This window comes from Aedes albopictus, chromosome 2, assembly GCF_035046485.1.
Source record: "Aedes albopictus strain Foshan chromosome 2, AalbF5, whole genome shotgun sequence".
Taxonomy (NCBI): Eukaryota; Metazoa; Arthropoda; class Insecta; order Diptera; family Culicidae; genus Aedes; species Aedes albopictus.
Genome location: NC_085137.1, coordinates 485831281 through 485850576, shown reverse-complemented (window position 1 = coordinate 485850576; position 19296 = coordinate 485831281). Strand labels below are relative to the sequence as shown.

The 19296-nt window shown below is 41.6% G+C and overlaps 1 protein-coding gene across 13 annotated transcripts in view; it reads right to left on the bottom strand.

The window, feature by feature from the left end:
* Nucleotides 1-19296, bottom strand: part of LOC109424340 (collagen alpha-1(XVIII) chain) — a 1002865-nt gene that overhangs the window by 250237 nt on the left and 733332 nt on the right. The gene's annotated exons all lie outside the window — the stretch shown is intronic.

The window sequence follows — 19296 nt, the reverse complement described above, 5'->3', positions numbered from 1 at the left end:
TCGCATTGATATTGGTTTCCTGGTACGTGTTTTTTCCAGTGGCGGGTTGACGAAGGTAAAGGAATGCAGTTGTGTAAATTCTTTTTACGAGTTCGAGTGAAGAAGCTCAAAATTATACCACAATCTTCGAAAGCTGCTCCTCATGCTACCGAAAACTAAGGACACTTTCATCAGATTCTCTGGAAACTTTAATCAAAAGCTTTAGAAATCTTCAACAGACACTCTGGGAAGCTTCTCCGCATAATTTGGAAAACTTCTTTAGAAGTTTTGGAAAGTTTCACCAGAAGCTTTGGAAAGCTTTACCAGAAGCTTTGGAAAGCTTCACCAGAAGCTTTGGAAAGCTTCACCAGAAGCTTTGGAAAGCTTCACCAGAAGCTTTGGAAAGCTTCACCAGAAGCTTTGGAAAGCTTCACCAGAAGCTTTGGAAAGCTTCACCAGAAGCTTTGGAAAGCTTCACCAGAAGCTTTGGAAAGCTTCATCAGAAGCTTTGGAAAGCTTCACCAGAAGCTTTGGAAAGCTTCACTAAAAGCTTTGGGAAACTTCACCAGAAGCTTTGGAATGATTCACCAGAAGCTTTGGAACATTTCTCGAGAAGCTTTGAGAAGCAGTACTAGAAGATCTGGAAAGTTTCACCAAAAGCTTCGACAAGCTTCACCAGAAGCTTTGGAAAGCTTCACCAGAAGCTTTGGAAAGCTTCACTAGAAGCTTTGGGAAGCTTCACCAGAAACTTAGGAATAATTCACCAGAAGCTTTGGAACATTTCTCGAGAAGCTTTGAGAAACAGTACTAGATGATCTGGAAAGTTTCACCAGAAGCTTCGGCAAGCTTCACCAAAAGTTTTCTGAAACTTCTCCTGAAGCTATGGAAAACTTCTCCATAAGCATTGGAAAGCTTTTCCAGAAGTTTTGAAAAGCTTCACCAGGAGCTTTGGAAAGCTTTTAGACCAGCTTTGGATAACTTCTTCATAATCTTCGCAAAGCTTTACCGGAAGCTTCTTATGATGCTTTGAAAAGCTTCACCAGAAGCTTCAAAGGCTTGTTGGTAAAACTTCGCCAAAAGCATAGGAAATTTTAATTAGCTAGCTTGTTCAAACAGTTCCACAATAATTCGTATCAGTATCAGACAAAACAACAATCATTTTTTTACAGTGCTTCGCAATAAACCTCATCCAGTAACAATATCACGATCCATTGCGTGCCTCACAAAAAAAAGGAACAGGAAAATAACTTCCACCTAACCGTTTCCCGTCGTGGCCGTGCGTGACGTGTGCGCCTTATCTCGCTGACTGGCTGGTCCGATCCACCGGAATGCCTATCGCAGCACTACTGTAAAAGGGGTTCGTGTTGCTGTTGTTGTCTGGTGTCACATCTCGTGGGCACATCGGTGGTGTGGTGTTCACTGAGTTCGCAGATAGGCAGTCAGTAGCTAGCTCCCTGTGCAGGTTTATTTACGTGTAAGAGACGTGCACACGAAGACACAGGCCCAGCAGAGCTTTCATTAAGCTCGTAAAACTGAATATTCAAATTTGCGGAACGATTGATGTAGGATGGAATGTCATGCGAGCAGCAAGCAACAACGCAGCCCCTGTTTCGACTGACACGTTATCCAGCAGTGAGAGAGGCGTAGGCGTCCTAGGTAGGTGTTTGCTTGGTTGGTTGGTTGGTGGCGGAAGACGTTCTGTATTTTTGTAATGAAAGATGCCAGACAAAACGATTCTGACTTCCAACCGGAAACGATGATGACAACGATGACGACGACGGACGACGACGACGGTGATGGCAGCAGGAGGTAAAAACTGGCAAGATACACAAGACAAAGAGATCCTGTTATGGGTGACGGACGGGGTTAGGTCGTGTAGAATCAGCAGACATGGGAACGGTTTTGGGTAACTGGTGGGGTGATATGGAGGAATGTGCGTTTGTTTATGCACGTAATGTTTTTCGGAGTGCATTGGAGAAGCGTGAATGTCAGTCAGTTCGGTTGTTTTGGATGTTTGACGTTTGAGATAGAAATGTGGCATCAACATGGCTTTAGTGTAGTTAAATTTTCTTCTACATAGGCTCAGTGTACCAGTTATAACTATATGTAGTACCTCAAATTCACCATAGTTGATTTTCAACCTTTAACGATGCAAACCAACAAGAAACAATTTGTGAACAAAAGATCACTTTCACAAAAGATGATTGCACTCATTGAAACTTCACAATTTGCTCGAATTTTGATAGGAGTAAATCATTTTCCTTAAAATTTCGGCTTCCTTGCACCCTATTTCGCCATAGTGTACCTGTTATGGCTAATCCCATAAGGAATGCATGTAAATAGTGCGAAGTAAACCGAAATTAAAATATGTATCCATAACTGGTACAGGGTTCATAACATTAGCACACGCCGTAATAAATACTGCTGCTGCTCTTCATCCTCGGTCACTCCCAATGCTCACCAGTTCACGTTCCACCTGGTCCGCCCATATCGTGCTCTCTGCGCTCCACGCCTTCTTGTACCAACCGGATCAGTCGCAAACACTATTTTGAAAGGGTTGTTGTCCGGCATTCTTGCAGCATGCCCTGCCCACGGTATCCTTTCAGCTTCGGCCACCTTCTGGATCCTGGGTTCGCCGTAGAGTGCAGCGAGCTCGTGGTTCATTCTTCTCCGCCACACACATTTTTTCTGCACACCGCCAAGGATGGTCCTTAACACGCGTCGCTCGAAAACTCCGAGTGCTTGCAGGTCCTCCTCGAGCATCGTCCATGTCTCGTGTTCGTAGTGAACCACCGGTCTTATTAGCGTTTTGTGCATGGTGCATTTGATGCGTGGGTGAATCTTTTTGGACCGCAGTTTCTTCTGGAGCCCGTAGTATTAGGCCCGACTTTCGCTGATGATGCGTCTTCGAGTTTCACGACTCACGTTGTTGTCAGCCGTCAGTAAGGATCCGAGGTAGACGAATTCCTCCACCACCTAGAAGGAATCTCCATCTATTGTAACATTAGTACCCAGACGGATCCGGTCGTTTTCGGTTCCGCCTACCAGCATGTACTTTGTTTTTGAGGCATTCACCACCGGTCCGTCCTTTGCTGCTTCGCGTTGTGGCGGGTATACAGCTCTGCCACCGTTCCAAATGCTCTGACGTGTGAAAATCGTACCCCAACTGTTAAGCCCGAATTGTCGCAGTGCACCTTCCAGAGCGATATTGAAGAGTAGGCATGAGAGTCCGTCACCATGCCGCAGTCCCCGGCGAGATTCGAATGAACTTGATAGTTCGAAACCCTTACACAGCTGTGCACACCGTCCATCGTTGCTTTAATCAGTCTAGTCAGCTTCCCAGGAAAGCCGTTTTCGTACGTGATTCTCCTCTGTGCTCTGTGCGTTCGATACTGTCGTATTCCGCTTTGAAGTCGATAAACAGGTGATGCGTTGGTACCTGGTATTCACGGCATTTCTGGAGGATTTGCCGTACGTCGAAGATCTGGTTCGTTGTCGACTGGCCGTAGATGAAGCTGACTTGATAACTTCACAAGAACTCTTTTGTTTTAGGTAACAGACGACGGAAGATGATCTGGGATAGAACTTTGTAGGCAGCATTTAAAATAGTCATGGCTCTGAAATTCTCACATTCCAAATGGTAGCCTTTCTTGTGAATGGGGCAGATATCCCTTCCTTCCACTCCTCCGGTAGCTGTTCGGTGCGGTGCAGACAGGTGGCCAACTTTTCTGGGCCCATCTTGATGAGTTCAGCTGCGATACCATCCTTACCAACTGCTTTGTTGATTTTGAGCTGGTGAATGGCATCCTTAACTTCCCTCGCGTTCGAGCTGCGCGTAAAATGCGTCCTTGTCATCATCAGTACTTCCGGAGTGTGGGCTGTGCACGTATTATGCTGAAGTTGAAGAATCGGCCTTTGATCCTCAACCTGCACATTCTTTCGTCGATCGGCCACCAACCGATCACGCGCCTCTGCATATCACCCATCACGATGAAAGCTGTTCCCAGCTCGCGTGTGTTGCCGCAGCTCTGGTAGATGGTATGATTACCTCTAAACGTTCGCACCATGGATCCTGTCCAACACACCTCCTGCAGCGCTACGATGCCGAACCCGTGGGTCTTCAGTAGATCGGCGAGTATGCGGGTGCTCCCAATGAAGTTGAGAGATCGGCAGTTCCACGTACCGAGTTTCCAATCGCAAGTCCTTTTTGTTCGCTGGGGTCGTTGCCGTTGGTCTCGATTCGTATTATTCTGTTGCTGATTTTCCGTTACAATGGTTTTTTACGGCTGGCTCGTAGGGCCTGACACCAACCCCCTACTTTCCGGAGGACCATAGTGCACAGTTGAGCTTAGAGTCCTTCACTGACACTCGGACGTAGATCAGCCGCCCCTAACATGGGGATCAGACGCTGTTGTGAGCCGCTCCTCCTGGAGAACAGACGCTCAGGTTTACCGAAGCAAACCCCCCCCTTCCCTGTCAGCCTACGACCAAAGTTCCCACCCTAAGGTTGCTCATAGTTTCCGGCCGGTACCGCGTGGAGGTAGGGATAGGAGTTGCTGGGCAGAGGCTAGTGGATCACAATGGGATCTGAATTGCGCAGCATACCCAGCCTTTACCGAGCCCTTGGAACTCGTGATATCTGTTTCAAATAGACAACGCGTTTGCATGCGGTTCATACAAGAATGATTTTTATTGACTCCTTCGAATTTGTTCTAACATGGATTTTTGGTCACGGACGGCGACACTTGAAACCTCTTATGTAAATATTATGTATGCGATCACCAATCAGTGATCGATGCGAAAAGACAGAGAGAGAGAGAAATGAGAATTACTGGAGAAGGCCATATGCGCCAGCCCAAGTGCGCTTGGTAACGCCACGCTGTTTGCACGTCTAAAAGTGAAATAGGATCCTGACACATTTATTGCTATGTCAGGCTTAAGCCATCGAACTGCCTCATGAACTCATATCCATTTGTTGCATAAGCACTTCGATGTCGTCGAAACACATTACTGTGTTTCTCTATGGGGTGCCACCAGTGTGGTCTTTTGGATTTGGATGTGGGATTTGCTAACATGTGAGATGCACATGTTACACTTTTCTGGAAGTAGCTCTTCAGTATTCAGCATAGGCTAACCGGAATTCCTGGTGGTGTATGGCGCACTTGATGGCGGCCCAGCTGACGCTGTTGAACGCATTCTTTACATCCACCGTGACAACCGCACACTAACGGATTCCTGTTCGCTTTTTGTGGAGCTCTATTTTGGCCGTTTCGGTTGCAGCACATAACATAAGTGGAACTTCATAGTCGAAGCGAAGGAAAAAGTTGTATCCTTTTCCAGCACGCGAAACTGTTATATCTTTCATAAAAGGCGTCGAACTGTCATTTATTTTGGTAAACAAAAAACATCTGATCCAACCAGTATTCCAGTTTTGGCAAAAAATACAGGAACGAAGATTGGCATCTGAGACTTGCGTAAAACTAGCTGCTGGAAATCCACTTATTCATTTCGTCATATTGTCATTGAAATCTTCGAAATAACACATCCACGTTTCACATATCAATGTCCGTTTATATTTAGGGCTAGAAAACGTATTTTGACTTGAGCTTACAAAGTTTCAGCACAATTTATATCCTATTTTAGATCTCTACGTGCTGCCAGTCTAGATCTATGAGGTCTTTGTTTTACTTCCCAGCAATGAAAAATGGTATACATGCGGAAAATAGTATAGCAATAATGTTATAACGCATTTGACATTTCGATGCCCTGTATACCAGTGTACGAAGTCGAAAAGGCATCAACTTTTTGAGCCGGAGTTCCACTTATGTTATGTGGTTGCAGCCCTTATAGCGTCAACCATTGATCGACCCTTCTGGAAGCCGAACTGGTTATCCGAGAGACCAGTGAAGTGTCATCGAGTTTCTCGGTATAGACCATCAGCCTCCACAGAATGATCGGTTCTAACAGTTTTCTGGCGGTGTCTAGAAGGCAGATAGGTCTGTGTGCCGACGGGTCACCAGCTGACTTCCCGGGTTTGGGCAGTAAAACCAATCTTTGCCTTTTCCACCTCTCCGTAAATTCGTCTCTGTCTAGGCACATCTGCATAGCCACATGTAAGGTCTGGCCTCAATGACCGTCTTGCTGGCTACTGTCGGGATACCGTCCGGACCCAGAGCCGTCGTCACCGGGGCGACCTTGGTATGGCCAATTTGGCGATAGAGAACAGGGGCCAATGGTCTTGTATCGTGGTGCGGGAACTACGTCTCCACGATCTTCTGCAACATCTCGGGGAAGTATCTGGGGGTGCCTTGGTTATGACTACTTTGTAGGTCTCACCACAACCCGTTGACTACCTGGAAGATATTTTCAAAGCACACACGCTTACGTGCCTTAATTTCTTTGTTCAGTGCCAGTTTAGCCGCCTCACTTCGTTCCATTCTACCCTCATCGATGTGAGCTCTTTGCATTCTCCTTACGTTGTTTTCAATTTCAATCCTTAAAATCTTACGTTGTTTTCAATGACAAATAGTCCCATTTTAGGGCACTGAAAATGTTAACAGCAACTAAACACTATTTGATTGATTTCTCAGCGGAACATTCACGAAATCGATTAATTCATCGATTTAAAGCGATTTTTAAAATTTGAATTTTCAAAATTTGCTCTTCTTTGACCGGTGCTTATCAACCCAAAGCGGTAGCTATAAGCCTTCTTTGACTAACTTGCTTCTGAAGCAAGTGGGAGCGGGAGCAATAAAAATTATGAAAGAGAGTGAGGAACAACGATTCAGCGCTGTGTGGCTCTATGAATATTTCTCTTCGACGGTGTATACAGCAATGAATATACTTGGTTTTATTGTGGGGATTCCACCTGTTTAGACTCCTGCGCGAAAATTAGTTGCGTGGATTTTTCTTGTGTGGGCCCACAGATTTGAAAGCAGACCGTGTGCTGGCGAATATTTCACACTACGTTGTTGAGTACACCTTTGGCGATGGTTTTGCATTGTAAACAAACATTTATAATGCATCTACGCTAACAATAAGCCCAATCATTTTTCTGCGCCACAATATATAAATCTTCGCAATGAGCAATATCCCGTTATTACAGTGCAAATGACATAAACTCGAATTAAATCAATTACAATAAGTCACGTTTATTAAGGGTATGCGGTATACCGAAATATTTCGCCAAGTACACCTCGAAACGAAATTCCGCGGAATTCCACGGAATTCAACTAGGCGAAATTTATGATTTTGAATTTCGTTTCGTTTCGTCAAATTCTAAAAATTTCGCCTTCAAAAAATATAATTTGACGAAATCAAACGAAATTCCGCGGAATGTCCAATAAATTTCGAAAACAAGTTCATAGTGTAAATGTCCATATTGTTTATCAGAGATATGATATGAAAAGTGTTTTAAAATCATTTCGAATATCGAGAAACAAACTAGTGTCAGGCTGATAATCTCTATAATAAAGACAAAACAAATCTCGAATATACCTCTTATTCAGGACATTTTTCAAAAGCCCAAGCAACACACTTGTCACAGAAGAGTCACGGTGGCGCGGGTTATTGTTGCGTGGAAGTCACTGTGATTTACTTACTACTAACAAATTAACACTTACTTGCTAGAATTAAGTCACAGTGACTTCTGCGCAACACAAACCTGTGCCGCCGTGACTTTTCTGTGGCAAAGCAAGTTTGTTACTTGGGAGGATGCTTTCAACGCAGGGCTATAAACATTATTTTGGTTAAATTTGCTGATAGAACCAAATGTAAAAAAAAAATAAAAAATTCATTTTGGATTCTCGATAAGATTTTTTACTAGAGTAATGGAGAATACCAGGATATGATGATATAGGATGTAAAATATAGTAGCATAAATTTTAAGAAAACATGGAAGCTCTCTCAGGAGATATCTTTATAAAAATATTGGAGAAATCGATTAAGACACATTTGATAGAAGGTTTGTTCCATGGAAAAGTTTCTGGTTAAACCCTTTTGAAATAGTTTACATTTCCACTGAAACTCTTGAAAGAGATTCACCAATAAGACGAGGAATAGACGTCAAATGGAATCACTCAAGTAATTTTCCCTTTTTAAAAGAATTCTAAATCTTTATTTCATTTTAAGTTAATTTCCAAAATCTGTTCGGGATCTGAAGACATTGATGTAAGAGTCCGTAGCGGTATTCTTAAATTTTTTCAAGTGAATCTGCAGGGGTTCATACCGATTTTTTTTGACGAATTTCATTAAAGACTTTCCGGTATGTTTTTTATTTTTGATTTCTTCTACCGTTTGGTTTGAAAATGGTGTCTTATTTGTAGTTTGAGCATTTTATAACATCATCGCTATAATGCAACGTATTTATTAAGTATTTGCCCGCTTACACATTCAACATTGCACCAATTGACTTGATTGTTCGTATGCAGTAAGATGTGTACAATATCTAGTCTGGTCCCCTTTCCCAAATGGTTTAACACCCAACTGTGGCAAAGGAAGTCTAGGGGATGAGAATCTTAAGGGAAACACAATTCATGCTACCGGTAGGAAAAAAAATCAAATACGCAGCATGAATTTGCACAAAATTTATATAACTGCAATATTCCGCGGAATTTTTACGAAAATTTCGTTTCGTTTCGAAAAATACCGAGTGAATTCCGATTTCGTATCGATCTCACGAAACATTTTTGAATTTCGTTTCGTTTCGTACCGCATCGCATCAAAAATTTCACATACCGTTTCGTTTCGTATCGCCTTGAAAAAATCCCATACCGCATACCCTTAACGTTTATCATTCTCTTACGGACAAAATGATTGTTTTCACAAGTTTTGAGCAAAAAATAAATCCACTGAATCATTTACGCATCTTCAACCTCACTGCAGCAAGTGAGAAATAATGGTTTCCAGTCAGTATGCTTCACCAGCCAACCGAAAAGAAATAAGATTTGGTTGATTGATTTGTCTTTGTTCAAGAGACTTTCAGCCCTTGGAAGAAATAAGAGTTTAACCATATATAACGCATCCAGATTTAATGTGGAACTCTTAGATAAGAATTCAAGACATGAAGTATATCCGAGATTGTTTTGTCTTTATCATAGAACCTCGGAGTGGTTTGTCTCTCGCTATTCGAGAGGTTTTTTGAACACTTTTCAGTATCTTGTACCGACTTTTCGAACCCTCTAAGCAGAGTACCCTCTTTAAATGAGTGTAATCAGTTTCGTACCTTTTAATTCCGCCCGATGTTGCTTATCCTTTGACAGATACGCGTATTTCGACTACCACTTGTAATCTTCCCCAGTGTCAGTTATCCACTGTAGGGGAGACTTGAGATTAGCACTAGGATTAGCATGATTTTTGATAGACGATTTACACTATTTATTTGTGGAAAATCACTCGAGGGGGCTTTTCCATCTTTCTGAATTTTTAATTAAAAATAAATAATAATAATAAAATATACTATTTATTTGTGTTCGAAATTTATTAGACATTCCGCGGAATTCCGCGGAATTTCGTTTCGAGGTGTATTTGGCGAAATCATTCGGTATACCGCATACCCTTACCCGAAACAAAAAAAAATGTTACAGAAACCGAAAATGAAAGATTACGAACTGATTTAATGGCACACACATTAGCACGAAACAAGGGACAAGAATAGGAATTTGGAATGTGTTAACCCTAGTCCAACAGAATAAACTGGCACAATTAGCCAATGAGGCATGTTGTATGAAGCATGAGATCCTTGGACTGAGCGAAGTCCGTTGACTGGAACATTGGAGAACACAGGTTGGCGTCGGGCCAAATTCTTCTCCACTCTGAACTGACCTACGAGGTGAACATGCTCTTCGCCACTTTGGAGTTGGTTTCCTGCTCAGCGCTCACGCCCACGCTGCGCTCATGAAGTGGGAACCAATAAACCTTCACGTACCCGACCCCCAACAACTCATTTTCAAAATGGTGGCCTTTCGTCTATTTTCATCCGATTTTTTTGAAGTCATCCTCAATAGATCATAAATTGGTGAAAGTTTATCATACTCAAGTGACCATGCAATATCCAGAACCATTACGGAGATATTCCGGATTGGGTTGGGGCCAGGGGGTTGCAACAATGCCTAAAAGGGATTATTTTGTTTGTTATTGTGTTTGATCCACAGCGAAATTTTTGCTGCAAACAGTGAAACACAACTGCGATAACCAAATTTGAATAAATTGACCCATCTGAATCCCCGTGACAGGTTCCCCGGAGCCTCATTGGGGACACTTCTGGTTTCCAACCTAAACATGCCGTGCTACATACCCATCTTCATGATTTCGAATGCCTGAGTCAGAAACGATAGACTGAAGTCTGTATCAACTAATATGGCCACTCCGGGACATCTAGCAAAGGTTCCTCGGGGGTGTCATCGGGGACATTTCTGGTTTGTAACCTAAACATGCCTTGCGACGTGTCAATCTTCACGATTTCGAGAGATTGGTGCAGAAAAAATTGACTGAAGCATGTAATAATAGCACCTGGAACAGGTTCCGCGGGGGGCCTCTCAAACACAATAACACACAAAATAAACACTTTTAGTCATTTGGCAAAACATAGTCCTCCCCCAACCCCTGACCCCAGTACAATCCGGAATATCTCCGGAATGGTTTCGGATGTTACATGGCCATTTGAGTGTAATAAACTTTCACCAATTTATGATCGATTGTGGGCGACTTAAAAAAAAGTCGGATGAAAATTGACAAAATGACAGCTTTTTGAAAATGAGGACAAGATTCCAAAAAGTGGTATCAAGTTGTTAATGGGCGACTTCAACGCGAAGGTTGATTCTGATAACTCGGACTATGAGCACGTCATGGGGAGTACCGGGAAATCAAATCGACCACATCTACATCAGCCGAAAATGGAGACGGAGCCTTCTTGATGTGCGGAACAAACGAAGCGTCAGCATTGCGTCCAACCATTATCTCCTAGTCGGTGAGATCCGGCTGAGCATTGCTAGGATGGATCAACAGGAGGAGAAAATTGAATGCCGGTTCAATACATGCATACGGAGGAGCGAAGGAACGCCAAAGCCGCGATAGATCGGCTCTCGAGAAGGAAGTGAAATGCTCATATATACGGGACAAAAAAGCGTGGGCGAACTACCTGGCTGACGGAGTCGAGAAAGCCGCAAACACCGGCGACATCCGTCTCTACTACGATGTTTCACATCGCCTTAGTAGGACTAAGCTGAATGCTATGATGCTCGTGAAAGACACGTCTGGACAGTTACTGACCGATCCGGCTGACCTTTCAACTGGTTCAACGCTGGTTCGAGCATTTTGGAAACTTTTTTCAAGTATCGGCTACGCCATCAACATTTCAGCATGATTCACCAAGGGTTCGACGCATTACCCGAAGCTCCATCATTGCATGAGATGGAAACAGCCATCCATAATATGAAATCGAACGGGGCCCCAGGGGTCGATCGCGCATATCAGCTGAGATGTTCAAAGCTGACCCCGTAGTATCCGCACAACTACTGCATAAATTATCCTGCAACATATGGGAAACCTTAGGGGAAACCGTGATATTTCCGGCCGACTGGATGCAAGGCGTCTTAGTGAAGGTACCCAAGAAGGGTGACCTGGCTGTATGCGATAATTGGCGGGGCATCATGTTACTGTGTATCGTTCTCAAAGTCCTCTGCAAAGTGATCGTAAACCGGATACAGGTGAAGATTGGCGCAACTCTTCGACGGTAGCAAGCAGGATTCCGTGCCGGACGGTCCAGTGTGAACCATATTGTCACGCTCCGTATCATCCTGGAGCAAATCAATGAATTCCAAGAGTCTTCCTACCTGGTGTTCATTGATTACGAAAAAAGCTTTCAACCGTCTCAATCACGGAAACATGTGGGAAGCCCTCAGGCGCAAGGGTCTCCCTGAGAAAATCATCGGCCTCATTGAAGCACAGTATAGGGCATTTTCGTGCAGAGTACTGCACAACGGTGTTTTGTCCGATCCCATCCGGGTCGTTGCTGGAGTGAGGCAAGGATGTATACTATCACCGCTACTGTTCATCATTATAATTGACGAGATCCTGGTAGGTGCGATTGATCGTGAACCAAATCGTGGAGATCTGTGGCAGCCCATTACCATGTAGCACCTAAATGACTTCGGAAGCTGGGCAATCAGTGGAGAATGTTGAAAGCTTTCAATATCTTGGTGGGCAAATGGCGGCCGATGGCAGCACCAAGATCGACATAGGTGCACGGATCAAGAAGACGAAAGCTGCTTTTGCGAGTTTAAGAAATGTATGAAAGAAAAAAAAAACAACCAGATCAGTCGACGCACCAAAATCCGAATTTGGTGCCGAATATGCTGCCATACGCCAGTGAAACCTGGTGTGTATCAGTTGAGAACACTCAACGGCTGCAGGTCTTCATCAGTAGATGCCAGCGGCGGTATATAATTCGTGCATGGTGGCCTCACAATTGGATCTCCAACGTGGAACTCCATCGTCGATGTCATCAAAAGCCGATAGCGACAGAAATTCAGGAGCGAATTTGTAGGTCGGCCACACTCTACTCAGGGGCGAAAACGAAGTCTGCAAGCAAGCGTTTGACTAGAACCCAGCAGGATATCGCAGCAGAAGTAGTCCCAGAGGCTCATGGCGGCACAGCCTCAATAACGAAATAAAGCAAGTCGACAGAAACTTGACCTGGCCACAGGTCAAGGCGATAGCGAGCAATCGTCCAGGATGAAAATCTTTTAATTCGCCGCTTTCACAACCGTGGGTGCTCATAACCGAAAGTATGATAGCATATATGTATTCTCAAACTGAAGTTTGAAAATTTTCCATTAATTGCATATATTCAACTGAATTTTCGCCACTCTGTAATGATTCTATAACATTTACCCGAAAACCATTTACCCGAAAGACATTTACCCGAAAACCATTTACCCGAATGTAACATATACCCGAATGCCAAATACCCGAATGCGACATTTACCCGAATGCGACATTTACCCGAATGCGACACTTACCCGAATGCGACACTTACCCGAATGCGACATTTACCCGAATAGTTTATTACTATGCACAAATTATGATTTTGAGAATAAAGTTCACTTTTTTTGTTCTATTTAAAAAGTGCATGTATTATTTTGTATTGTGGATCAGATAAGCATTTTGATATTCCTCAAGAACCCATTTTATCAAATTTTCCCTGAAATGATCCGCGATAGGAATTCACAGGGCATATGCTTGAATTAAACTCATAACTGCAGCTTACATTTGTTATGTTAACGCTGTTAGCGTTCACTCTAGATATTTACCCTTCTTTGATTCATATGCTGTTCTTTTGATAAGAAAAGAACAGTTTATGATTTAAAGAGGGGGAAATCTCTGTTTGTAGCCCAAGGTGTCATTAGTTCGAAACGATTAGAAACAGCCCTCGGAAAATCAACATATCATTAGAAAATAATATTTGACAGAAAAGTTTGCAGATTGTTCACCAAACAGAACATCCCATTATTAAAAGAAGGAAAAAATCTTAGATGTAGACTTGGAATCCATCACTCAATCATGTAAGAGTGTAATTCAAAAGAACATCATATAATCGAAACAAGGACAAAACTTATATGCATCCTAACTAACAATAATGGTAGCTGAATAACAGCTTATTCAATCAAAATTTCAAAAATTAAGCTTATGATTGACTTATTCTTCTATTGTACAGCAACTATGTTTGTTCTGCAGTTAGTAGTTCGAACGCCAACAAAATATGCAGCAGTGCAACTCGAAAGAACAGCATTTGAAGAGAAGAAGGGAAAATCTCCGAAGGATAGGTAATAGTTTGGCCACCAAACAACACAGTGATACTATGTCTGTTAAAGAAACTCTACCCCCTTACCCTGAATGCCATCATAACCTCAAATAGGACATTATTCCAAAAGCCATTTCCCCGGATGGGTCATCACCCCGATAGATATGTATAATAGTTCCCTAAAGGATATAGATAGAAAGATGGATTCACGGGTCTCCTATGGAGTTAGTAGTAGTAGTCCGCAACAAACTAAATAACATTTCAACTCCAACTCGCAAAAGTAGCCTCTTATGGAAAGAATGAATACATTATATGGAGAAATTACCAGTTTAGCCAGTACCAGCCGACCAACTCATCAACAGTTTACGGGTGGACAATGTAAATTCGAAAGAACAGCCTATTTTAAAAAGAAGGCAAATCTTAGAAGAAGTGGATAATACTTGCGGTATGGCTGCCAGTTTGTGATCGTGTATATAAGTAGCTAATTTTTAAGGGTATGCGGTATACCGAATGATTTCGCCAAATACACCTCGAAACGAAATTCCGCGGAATTCCACGGAATTCACTTAGGCGAAATTTACGATTTTGAATTTCGTTTCGTTTCGCCAAATTCTAAAAATTCCGTCTCCTAAAAATATATTTTGACGAAATCCAACGGAATTCCGCGGAATGTCTAATATATTTCGAAAACAAATAAATAGTGTAAATGTCCACAGCATCTATCGAAGATCTTGCTAATCTCAAGTTACAGAAAAGTGTTTAAAAAATCATCTCAAAAAGCGAGAGAAAAACAACTCCCAGGTTCTATAATAAAAACAGAAAAAATCTCGAATATACTTCTTATCTTGGGCCTACCAACTAGATCTTGCTCAATAGGTATACTTTCAACATTTTCGGTGTGCGGGACCATACTTAATATTTTGGTTAAATTTTTCGCTGAACCAAATGCAAAAAAAAAAACACGAGTTTAGTTCTTGTCTTCAGTTTTTTTAGCAGAGTATTGGATAATATTGGGAAAGGATTATATAGAATTTAGGATACACTAGCAAATGTTTCCAGTGGAACTCTTGAATGAGTATTTCATGTGGAAAGTATGTGATCGTAGGGGTTCATACCGATCTTTTTTGACGAATTTCAGGAGTAAATTGATAATGTAAAAAAGTCAGACGAGCATGACGAATTTTACCAGCGCTGTGTGCACAGCCAACTTTCATATTAAATTTCGGTAAAAAAAAAGGCGTTTGTTAGCTGGATTTCATTAGATTATTCACCAGACACATTCTACGGGCCCCGTATCATCAATACCAACTTTTCAAAGTTGAGTAATGACATATTTGACATTTTTATCACATTCTACATTACTTTTGTCATCCAAAAATGTATTCGACATGATATTAGTATGACAATAAATATAAATTGAACGACAATTGAGATTAACATTAAAATCGTGATTTAAAGTCTTTTAGGCACACTTTTCATCCAAACTATCGTATTTGAAACACCAATACACTGATTTTTCAAAAGAATTCCATCATTTGTAGATAAATGTATGTAGATTTTTTAGCAAAAAAAGATTTTTAATCGGAAGACTTTACAACTTTGAAATATGGCTGATCATAGTATGGGTTTTTATTGCGTTGTAACGTCACGAAAAATCAACATTTTTAAATTTTATTCAAATACGGAAAACGTTACAAATATGAAATTTTGTATGCTCTTTGTACTCGAAAAGATCTTTCAAATGAGCTAAAAAAAAAGAAAATCGGTTCACGGAAGCCTGAGTTTCACCTGGTTGAAGTTTGCGTTGTAACGTCACGAAAAAAAGTTCTGTGGAAAAGACCGAATCTTTCTGGCTTGGACGGCTTCTGAATTGGACGTAGTTCTATATTCAAAACAGTTTCGTTCTCGTTGTGTATGAGCTCTTTTTCGAGATATCGTTTATAAATTGCGTACCATTGCCGGCTAATAAACTGCGTAGATTTTCGAAGAACGGGGGAGATGGTGTTTGGCCAAAATCTACGATGTAATTGTACTGCAATAATGTAAAAACTTTTAATCGTCATCTAATACCACTCAAACCGAAAATTTCTGTGATATGAGTGGCCAACAGGCGAAACACTGACGTAACTACAAAGTTATTGAGTTGGCCAAAGACTTACAGTTGATGGACAGTTTGATTTAAAGTTCCACCAACAGGCGGCGCTAGAGAACTTACAAATTTTAAATTTCATACATCTCAGGATCCCATTTACATAAAAATACGATTTCTTCGGTAACGTTGTTTGGTAAGTAAAGGACTTGCAGTTGATTTACCAATAGATGTGAGATTTTGCCATTAGGGGCTGTCCATAAACCACGTGGTCATTTTTTTGGGACTTCTCAACGGAAAAACCCCACCCCCCCCGTGTGGTCATTAGTCCATACAAAAATTTTTATTCGTCCATACAAAATGGTCTTCAGCCGAAACCCCCCCCCCCCCCTCTCATGACCACGTGGTTTATGGACAGCCCCTTAGAAGACGTTAGTTTCCATTTTGCAAAAGCAGGCAAGGGGTTAGAATTTCTTGAAAAGTATTCTACAAGCTGGAACTTTATTCACTTTGGACATATAGTATTCAAATCAAATTGTAATCAAAGATCAATATATAATTCTTGACTCTCAACATTTAATTTGATTTGATTCACTTATTCCTTAGATAGAAGAGTTAATAGAACACAGTCAAAAATATGATTCTGCTTAAAGCGCTCCATCTTTGTGTAGAGCTAACCAACCAAGTCCAAAATTGTAGAAATTACAGATAACAAGATGAGGAACTATCAGTCAAAAATTGAGAATTTTTGATATATTTTATAAAAAGTTACGGCTTGTAAGTGTGTTTTTGGAGGCAACGTCGAAATGCCGCTTTGAGTTTTTGGAGGCAAAGTGTACAGGCCGCGTTTTCATTCGGATCGTCCGTCGTCGTCGTCGTCTATTTGACTGTGCTCATCTGCGTGATTTTGGAGGCAAAGTGGAGAGGCCATGTTTTCATTTGGGGCTGCCGCGTCGTCGTCATCGCAGATTTGGCTGTGCTCATCTTCGTACGGGGCGGTTTAGTGTGATTTTTAAGGCAAAGTGAAAAAGCCGCTTTTTTTTTATTCGGACCGGCTGCGTCGTCGTCGTCGTCAATTTGAATGTCCACATCGTCGTACCCGTGTGTAGTTGTAGCGGTTCAGTGTGATTTCGGAGAAGAGGCCAATTAGTGGAAGATGCTGTAGGACACTTCGAAGGATGTTAATCGGTGAGCTCTTTCCATTTTATCATAACAATAATAATAATAATAATTAATGTTAAAGGATTTATACAATTCTGCTCTGGTTTTTGTGTATTTATCTAACAAATATTGAAAAGTTCGTCACGTCATGTGTCGGCGCTAGTTCCAAATGCACATTTAGTTGATAATAAATAATTTCCTTTCATTTTTTGCATGAACACAAAAATTTGAATGGTTCGTCATCTTCGGTGTCGACATTTGTAATATTTTACTCCAAATGGATAAATGTTTTGACTCAAATAAAGGTTGCATGAATTTCTGGAAAAAGAGAGGGTCGGTAAAAGATAGACGGCGAACCATGCGGTAAGATCTTTCTGATTTATTTATCACGTGTTATTTTGTTAATACTTGTGAATTGATCGCGTTCGGCATTGTCTCGCGCGGAAACGTAAACTACAGATGCGTCGGTGTTTAGCATTGTGTTCTCCTTAGTTGCGAATGAATAACTTATGTAGGGTGAGTTTTGAGGCACAAAAGATCACGTTCGTCGTCCAAGGTTTAGAAGGGTATTTCTTCGCGAGCGCATTATTAATCGCGAATCAAAACATTACACGCGTTTACCACGACAAAATCCTCAACACATCTCCATTTCCCCTGTCCAAACTCCTAGTGATTTCTCGTAGTAACGCAGAGAATTCCTCGGTTATTGGCCTAAGCGAGACTCACGTCATCACTTCCTTCCCTATCCTCAATTGACCTGCATTCGGACACGGCCGGCGCAGGTATTGCTTATTGAAAAGTATTGGGATTCCAGCATTTACACAATGAAGAGAAAGCTAATCCCAAGCATCATCTGTTGGTTCTTTGTGTAAATGCAGTTGTCCTTGCAATAACAGAGGAGCAACCGCGGGCGGTCAATCATGCTCATGCTCATTTTATAAAAAGTTACGGCTTGTTGAATGTGTTTTGGGTAATTATTAAAAGTGGCATGCCTTTGAAAATTTGCAACTGCTACCACTGTATGGCAGAAATTAATACCATGCGGCTATTAAACTGAAAGTCTAGTGATCTATCAAACAACTTTAATGAAGCAACCATCTTTCCAATTAATCACGATCCTAAGATAAGTAAAACTAATAATGTGTATGCCCTCTAGCGCCTCCTAATCATACGACCCATCAATTGAAAGTTCTTGACCAGCCAAACAATTTTGTCGAGGACACCAACTGTCTAAATAGTTAGGATCTAAGTGGTATGCAGATCCTCAGGTATGTCTTTGGTTCAATAACTGCTCGCACATCTTAAAGCGTTTTTAATTGAATCAATTAAATTATTGAAAAAATGTTTAATTCGACGGCGTGATTAGTTTTATGCTGCAAAATCTAAATATCTGGCGGTGCGAAGTAATGAATATCAACGGTTTAGTCTTTGAAACAATATTAGATGAATATGGGTGGTACTAGGCCGAAGATGGGTACCATTAACCTTCATGAAGGAGTTTTCATACTGCTGATAGCAATAACTTGGCCCTCCGAGCCATTTATCACAAAACGGATTTTTAATAGAATAAAGTTGCTCTTGGAGCAGTAAAAATAAAGCAATAATATATTCACAAATTCGGACAATTTTGTCTGATTATTCTGATTCAAAAATGATGTGCATTTTCATGACGTTACAACGCAAGCAGAACCCTGTTTGAAACTGAACGGGCGTTGTAACCTCACGAAATGTAAAAGTCGATTATCCAAAAACGTATTCGATATGTATATGTTTTATTTCACTGCATTGAAGAACAAACCAATTAATTTCAATGGCGGGAGAAATTTTCAGTTTAAAATTAAAATCCGAGCAAATTTTTCAAGATGTTGGTTGCGCGGTAGAGGGGGTCGATATATAGCCCATATATAGGGCCCATATAGCCGAGGCGGTAAACGCACGGGTATTCAGCATGACCATGCTGAGGGTGACGGGTTCGATTCCCGGTCGGTCCAGGATCTTTTCGTAAAGGAAATTTCCTTGACTTCCTTGGGCATAGAGTATCTTCGTGCCTGCCACACGATCTACGCATGCAAAATGGTCATTGGCAGAGGAAGCTCTTAGTTAATAACTGTGGAAGTGCTCATAGAACACTAAGCTGAGAAGCAAGCTTTGTCCCAGTGAGGACGTTACGCCAAGAAGAGAGAGAGAGAGAGGGGGTCGAATTCTAGCGCGTTGTAACGTCACGCTACAAATACGCATTTTAAACAAGATTTTCCAATGAAAACTA